The sequence below is a fragment of the Athene cunicularia genome, unplaced genomic scaffold, assembly GCF_003259725.1.
Source record: "Athene cunicularia isolate RWA unplaced genomic scaffold, athCun1 SCF_8, whole genome shotgun sequence".
Taxonomy (NCBI): Eukaryota; Metazoa; Chordata; class Aves; order Strigiformes; family Strigidae; genus Athene; species Athene cunicularia.
Window position 1 is genome coordinate 84,968 of NW_020799512.1, and position 8,669 is coordinate 93,636.

Consider the following 8,669-nt stretch of genomic DNA (forward strand, 5'->3'; position numbering starts at 1 on the left):
GAAGATGGCCGCTTTCTGGAACCCTCACTGGCAGGATCAGCGCAGGAACCCAGACCGGTGATCTGTATTCCCCCATTCCCTCTATCTCCCTCTTTTCCTTTTTCTATTAAGAAATGCAAGGTATATTATATTGCTCGCCACAGCTTGCTGTGTACTTAGCCAGTTATCATGTGTTCAATTAGTACATTGTAGGTAGTTAATAAATGTTTGAACTTGGAGACTTGTTGTCCGCTCCAATTGGGGATTTGCGAATCTGAGTCACTTGTCCCCCTCGTCGGAGCGGGACATGACATTAAATTGGCGTAGTTGGCAGGATCCCCTCTGGTGTCAGAAAGTCTTGTGAAATAGTGATTGTCTATCCCACAAACTCGGACAGGGAGAACTGGGCCCCTCAGCTCTAAGCTGAGAGAAAGTTGGAGATATACTGATTCTCTATCCGATAAGGACAGGGAGAATCAGGAAGTGACCTCTCAGCTCTAAGCCGGGAGAGGTTTGAGCAGTTGCAAGCCATGACTGGCCATGAAATGTCGGTGCTTGACTGCTCCCCTATTTTTGAGAAGCTGAAGGAGTATAAGGTTTGTCCTCCTCCTTTAGTAGAGGTTTGGGCCCACGATAATTGGCAAAATCCAGAAGCAGTGGCGAGTTATATCATTGTGCTTGCAGGGGTGAAAGGGTCGCGACCAGGAAAAGGAAAAGCTGTAGTGTGTGCTGTATTAGGGGCAGCACTGACTGCAGCCCAAAAAGATAAACATGTTAAGAAACAATTAGAAAGGGAAATGATCGAATCCCTACAAGATCTGGTAAAAGCTCTACAGGATCAATTGGTTGAGGAATATAAAGTTACTGAACAAAAAGCTAAACTCTGGCAAAAGGAAAATGAAGTTTTGAAACGTCAATTAGCTGATGAGTGTAACACCACTCAGCGACTTCGCACGGCTCTGTTAGATGCCTTGGACCGAGAAAAAAATCTCACGGTCTGAAAAGGAGGGGAATGAACAAGAAACCTGCAACCAGACAGATCTTGGCTCTGTTCCAGATAGTGAACAGGGAGTTACAAGTCTGGCAAAACCAGCAGCCAGACCCTTGCATCCAACAAAGGATTTAGAGATAAGCCGAGAGATTTATTACCCTGAAAACGAGAGGGCAAATTTAACACCATTAATTAAAACGGAGACCACCGAGGGTCAGGGTGGAAGAGCTCCGCAGGTCACCACTTGAACTACACCATACCCAGCAACTGAGCTTGCAAATATTCAGGAGAAATACACCAGATGAGCTCAGGAAACTGAAACTGAATATGTGTGGAGGGTATCTTTGGTGGTGACTGAATTTTGTTATCATAAGATGAGGCCCAGGGGTACTGGGGGCCAGGGGTTTTCTTAGTTACTGACGACCAGAGAGAACCGTGGTCATTAACTCAATGAGCTGCTTATTGGGCTAGGATTCCCTGAGAATTAATGGATGGTCTGACTACTGCAGTTTTAGAAAAGTTCATTTGAGCCTGGAAAGGCAGAAGGAAGCTGCCCTCCCCCCAACCGAGCAAACTTTTCTGACGAAGGGAGGAACAGAACTGAAAACTAATGAGATGGTGGTAATTGCTTCTCAAAGAATACCGTATCAATACCAGGGAGATTGTCCCTTCTTTCTAACCATCATTGTTTTGTTATGCATATATTTGTTTTACAGGATATTGATCCTGGATGACCAAAGACTTATGTTACTTTTAGTGCTTTCAATAGTTATAGGCATTATCGGCTAGTTATTATTTCTGATCTGCTTACATTATTATATAATTTGTGGAATCATACCTGTTAATTGTGGTGAATCCACTTATTGGAAGGCTAACTTGGAATTGTGCCTTAAGTTACCTTATTGGGAATCACCTCCAAAATTAAGGAAGCCCGTAAGTCACCTGTCACTGCACACTGGTGCTTGCAAATATCATATAACCAACAGCAAGATGAAATAATCAAAGACTAGGTGGAGGGGTCTGGTCCCACAAATTAAGCATTAATAAATTGTACCTGAATATTAAATTGTATTCCCATTTAAATCCTTATTGACCTTCTAATATGATTGTGTAAACTCAAATAGTTTTAGAAAATTTAACAGCATATATATGTACTAACAAGCTATACCTTTAAGGAATTAAAGGTGCAGATCCACCAAGCATCTAGGATGGCGTTGCAAAATCCAGCTAGCATTGCTGAAGAAATATGGACTGTGCGCTGTGCTGAGTCTGACTGAGGGAGAATGCTGCATCACCATCCACAATGCCATCATCTCTACACCACCTCTACAGAGGAGACCCGTGCCGTGATGAGAGAGATTGCCAACAGGAACAAAGAACATTTTTGACCAATGAACTGGTTTGATGGATGGAACCTTGTGTCATGGGTAACATCACCAGGATCCTCAGGACTCACGGGGTGGGGAAGACGGCTTGTAAATATTAGTATTGTAATAATTGTGCAAAGTTTTACTTTTCATAGTATGCATTGCAGCAGTTGGATATGTACTCTGTTACCTTCTTTCTTCTTTTTCCCTATACCCTTTGAGATCACAATAGTCAAAGAACTTGGAGTGTTTGAGTCACGGGGTGGGATGTGAGAGATGAGAAACCAGGCCTGTGAGAAACTAAGACAAAGAGCCTGGGAAAGCAAAAGCTGAGGCTGATTGAAGATATGCCTCAAACACTCGCAAGACAAAACTCTGAGTCACAGGCTGCATCCTGTGGAGGCCAAAGCTGTAAATGCTGCCTGATGTAGCTGGGGTAGAGAGCCCTGTGGAGACAGGACGGCTCTGCTCTGGTGCACCTGGGCAAATTTCAAGGGCCATGTGTCCGGTGAATGAACTTTGCTTCATTATCCATGAAATGCATATTAAAGTTGACACCCTTCAATATGCTAACGAGGGCTGTCATGATCATGCTAACTACATCATCCCATGAAACACCTTACCCCTCCCCATACATGGGATATGTAGGTCTGTGGGTCGACCTAGGGGACGGACCCAAGGAAAGTGGGTATAAATCAAAGGGGAGAAGAAAGGGCTCTCTCTCTCTCTCTCTCTGCCCCTCTCCCTGCCCCCCCAACCGTCTGGAGAGAGCAGTGAAGTGAAGAAGACGGATGCCAGCAAAGAAGACAGCCGCCTCCTGGAACCCTCGCCGGCTAGATCAGCGCAGGAACCCAGACCGGCGATGTGTATTCCCCCATTCCCTCTATCTCCCTCTTTTCCTTTTTCTATTAAGAAATGCAAGGTATATTATATTGCTCGCCACAGCTTGCTGTGTACTTAGCCAGTTATCATGTGTTCAATTAGTACATTGTAGGTAGTTAATAAATGCTTGAACTTGGAGACTTGTTGTCCGCTCCAATTGGGGATTTGCGAATCTGAGTCACTTGTCCCCCTCGTTGGAGCGGGACGTGACAATGTCCATATTCTTACAATTTCTATACATGGCCAGAACCCCTTAGTGTTTTACTTGGAAGAGTACCTGGATCAATAGAGTGTTTACAATCCTTCCCTTGATAGTAAATAAAGCCACTACCCGATTAGAAAAGGAACATGTAGTACCATGGTAGAAATGTGAAATGGTGTATGATTGCAGCAATGCAGACTTAATAAATAGAAGAATTCCTTATTTGGCAGCTGCTTTAAAGTTTGGTTGTTATTGCCGAGGTTTTCATAATAACCTCACCATGACTAGCATCTTTACACCCAGAAAAGGATACTTTTTAGTTGTTAGAAATCTACCATTCAGAGTCCAGGACATTTATTTTGAACATTAAGTGATGGCACCTGGACAACCCACTTACCAGTAGAAAAATTGGCTGGACTTCAGAGTCTCTTGAACCCAATAGCGTCCTATAGAAATAGAGAATGGCTTCATTACTTAACAGGACATGTAGAAAAATTGGCCAATGATACAAGAAGAGGATTTAAAGAATTAAACATACAGTTACTGGCAACTTCCCGAATGACACTTCAAAACAGGATGGCATTAGACATGCTTCTGTTAAAAGAGCATGGAGTGTGTGCATATCTCAAAGATAGATTGGATCATTGCTGCATTCATATTCCAAAAGTTACACAGGATGTAGAACATGATTTGAATCTGTTAGGCAAAAGCGGAAAAGAAACAGAAACAATTCGAGAATATATGTCAAAAGATTGGGTAGGAAAAATTTTAGTGGATTAGAGTGGAACTTAATCTCTTGTCTTAAATTCCTAATCAAAACTCTATTTTTGCTACTGATTGTCCTTTTGATGATTATTTTAATGTATGCCTGTCTTAAAAGACAGTTTACTAACAGGCTTGCAATATATCGTAGAATTATGAGAGAAGTACCCACTATGCCACCAGACTACAGCCCGCCACCACCATCACCTGGCAAGACAAACTTCAGCTTCAAAGATGAAAATGAATAAAAGTGTGAAAGTATTGAAATTATTTTCAACACTTTCAAAGGGGGGAAATGTTACTGATTTTATTAACAACTGAAATTAAATTGTTTTTGATTTTAATAGAAGTATAGAATTAAGGGATATTTTAGTAAAAATAATTTATTTTATTGTATTTTGAATCTAGCAACCGACTGCTACTCTAAAATCCCCTGTACAGCCCTGTACCAAGGCTGAAGGGATTGGTCATAATTGTTTAGTAGGAACGGTTAGAACCTAGGGAACAAAACATGAGGTGATTTGTAATCTGATTTATAATACATGTATAGGACTAGAAGAATGCAAGTAGTTGTCAAAGTCCAGGATTAATGGGAACTGAGGGCAGTAACCGTAACAGCTTGCAGGTACCTGCCAAGAAAACTGTGCAGAAGGTATTTCCGGCAGGGGGAGATCGCGACCGCCGACTCATGGACCACCTACTCACATTACACCCCAGACCCATTTCTAGACATTTCTAACCTCTACTGCGCAGAATTGGAAGTAGGAGAAGAATATGTTAATGATTTCTTGGAAGTTGTATGTTTATGTATGAGTAAGTTCTATATAAGGTGTATGATTCTGGTGCCTGGCACGTGTTGTTGGTGAGAGCACTCTCCTACACGTCCGGCTGTCAATAAAGAAGTGTCTGCTTATCTGCATCAAATTGGTGTCGATAAGTTATTTTTATCCTGGATTTCGATGATAGGGGGCACCGCAGGGGAGCCGGTACCGCAGCGGCCGCCCCGCTCCTAGGAGATGCAGGGGAAGGAGATGAGATGCTTTTCAGGTTTTTCCTTGGCCTCCCTCCCTTCCTCTCCCCCTCTCTCCATCCTGTGTTTCAGCAGGGGCCATTAACACTGGGGTTATGGGTGGTGCGGCTGTGTGTTTTAAACGCAGTTTTATCAAACCTCTGTTGCTGGTCACTAGTTACACGTGGTTACTCACACTCGGAGCTTTTTGCCTCGTTCTCCCTGCACTGCACGGCAGAGGGTATCGCCGGGGTCATGTAAACTCACACAGGCTGTGACTGAAGACTGTAGTATCACTTTTTCATTGTATGGCATCAAAACGTGAATGTTTCGTACAAAGACCACTGCTTTTACCTGAAACCTGACCTGTGGATGGATGGAAACACAACACGGTGGAAATGGCTTGTGCTGATTTCCGATGAAAACAATACTGGCTACCCTACAGTCCTGCTGGAGTGTGTGTATTAATCTGCACCAGGTATTTTTGAATTTGTCAGTTGCTTTTGCAGTATTTGTTGAAGGAATGGAAGTCTTAAAACTGAATGATTAAGTTTAGGTAAGTTTTGATAAATTGGAGGAGAGAGACTCCGGTCCAGTCTCTGGCTGAGAGAAGAGCTGCCTGGGGAGCTCGCTCTGTCATCAGCATCAAAGAGTCAGCCTAGAAGAGTTTTGTGTGTGTTCTGGCTGCGGGGAGCTGCTCAGACATTAACATGAACTAACTGCAACATACAAGTCTGTAGGTAGCTAGGCCTTGTTAGATGTGGTGCTCGTAGTTATAAGTAAGAAAAAAGCCTGAGTAATGATTTTTTTTTTTTTGTGGTTTTCTTTTTTTTATGGGTGTTGTTGTTGTGTTTTTGTTGGTTGTTTTTTTTTTCTTTTTTTTTTTTTTCTTTGAATGGTCTTCCTCTCTCCCCTAGGGTTATTTTTCTATTACCTCTTCTAAAAGCGCAGGGTGGAGCACTCCTTCAGGGTGTTGGACTGATGAGAATCGATTTGTTTAAGCTCAGGGGCTGTATCCATTTACACCACCTGAAGATCTGGCTTTGTTTTTAATCCTTGCCTACCTGAAGTCCTCAAGGAGGCACGTTGTGGATATGGAGCATAAGTGGGGTTTTTTTTGTTTGTTTCATTTTACAGAAAATTTGGTAGAGGATCGTAGCTGGATTTAGGGTCGTGTCGTGTGTCCGTCCCCCCATCCCCATCCCCATCCCCCCATCCGCGCCCCCATTATTCTACCTTTTTAGATCCTGTAGTCACACGAAAAAAGTAGTAGTGAAGCTAGGGCTGTACAGATTACTTAAACCTGCCAATAATGGGGATTCCCTCCCCCCTTCTCAACCTCAGTCTGCAGAGCAAAAAACAATCCTCTCATCTAATTGAATGTCTCACTCCTTTTTCATGCTGGAGGTCACTGTGATTCTGGTCACTGGAACTGACCCGGCAGTCTGCTGTGGGACACAGGGAGTGACTCCCTGTGTAGCTGTGACTGATCTCTGGGGCAGTATGTAGTTGTCTGGAGGCACTGTGAAATGTCAGGAACAATACACAGAAACCAGGGGTTCAGCAAGGATTTTTACCTAAGTCTTTGAAATCACAGAGCTTTTAAATCTGATCGCTTGGGTTAGAGGCACAGAAGGCAGCAGGGACGCTTAGTTTTGGGGGTGGCTGCACTGGTGCACATCAGTTCTCCAGTAACACAAATGTTTGCACTGTCATTCTCTTTGATTTGTGAAAACTTGTTGAAAATACTGATTAAAAACAACCCACAACCTTTTAAAAATTGAAAACTTTTTCGAGTTCCTTATGCCCCCTCAGGAAGGGAGACCAGTTCATCCTGGCAGAATAGTGAAGCTGCTTTAACACGAGTATTGCATGGCTCTGGCAAGAACAAAGCACAGGTGTGGGGATGGGTAGTGCTGGTAGAACAGAGCTCCAAGGGGTTTCCTACATCAGAAACATCTTTTACTGTTGCCGCTGTGGGATTAGTGTTGGAAAAATAGAAAGTAGAACTTGTGTGAACTGTTGGGATAGGGGATGGTGTGCTCTTTGTTTATGCCAAAGCTTTTCCAGTAAAGCAGAGTAAGTCCAGTGTCTTGGCTGCAGTTGTGCAGGAGACTCCTGTAGCAGGGCGGTTGGGATTTGGTGAGGATGGTGCCTGAGCTTTTCCATGAAATGTGCTCATCATCCCTTGGGAGTGATATTGATGGCTCAGGGGCTGGAGGATTCTCTTCTAACCTGCTCAGAGGTTAAAATCACTGCGTGGTTGCCGCACTGGGACACAACCTGGCATGTGAACAGTGAAAACTGTAATGCTGTATGAGTTCACCTGCAGGAAGAAAGCCTGAGAAGGGGTGAGAATGGCTTTTCTGCTGATGTTACTGGTGAGAGATGCGTGTCTGTAGTAGAGAACTTGTTCTGGGTTACATGCTTGGAGGAGAAAGTGGGGTTTGATGTGACCGTGGCCATCCTGGCTCCCAGGTGAGCGAGTGAACTGGTGCTGAGTTACTCAGTGTCACAGGCAGAGCTGGGTACCCGCCGTTGTGGCGGATCCCGCTGGTACTGGTTATCAGGAGGTGGATGCTGCCTGCTGACACCGGTTGGTTTCTTCCTCAGGGAAGGTGAGGTGTGATGTAGAGGCACAACTTTCCAACGTGTGTTTTCAGTTTCTCCAGTAAAGGGATAAGTAGTTATATTTCAGAATGTGTTTTGATTTGAGAGATGTGCATTTCTGAGGGGAAGGAGCATCCACATAATCTAACTTCAGTCACAGAACTGGGGTTCTTGTGTTAGAAGCCTATTTTTCCTCTATGGTCGGTGTGGACAGAGACGCTTCTCTGCAAAGCAGTTCAGAACACCTACATTGGATTACTGCCCTGAATTGCTCCCTGATGGAGCCAACTGTTCTTCACAGAAGGAGCTTAGGAAAGCTGGATTCAAAATATACTCTTAAGTCAGATATGGTGGAACTCCTCTAACCAACTTAATTATATGTATTTGCATTATATGATGGAAAACCACCTAAAATTCAGTATTATGACACTAAGTCTTTCCTTTTCACCTTAGAAAAACGTTTCCATAAAACACTGGTGACCATCAGCAAATCTTGCAATTACTATGTAATGGTGCTTTCAGGATTTCTCAGTGTAATGTCATTGACAGTAACAAGCTGCAGATGCATTTAAACATCTCATTCCAAATGGGATCCTGAAATAGACTGTTGTGGTATATGCTTGAAAATATTTATTATGACAAGGGGGCAAAAAAACCTTGTCAGTTGTAACGAATATGTGATTGTGTCTTTTAAATTACTCGGGACCATAACCTGCTGGATCGGATGATGAAACAGGCTGTGGGGTTGGGTTGCAGTGATGTTTTTGCAGAACACTTTGATGGAATCTGTTTGGAGGTTTTTTTGTTTGGTTGGTTGGGGTTTTTTTTGTTTGTTTGTGGGTTTTGGTTTTTTTTTTTTTTTTTTTT

At 43.2% G+C, this 8,669-nt stretch overlaps 1 pseudogene; it reads left to right on the forward strand.

The window, feature by feature from the left end:
* Positions 1 to 509: 509 nt before the first annotated feature.
* Positions 510 to 8,669, forward strand: part of LOC113490958 — a 55,757-nt pseudogene continuing 47,597 nt past the window's right edge.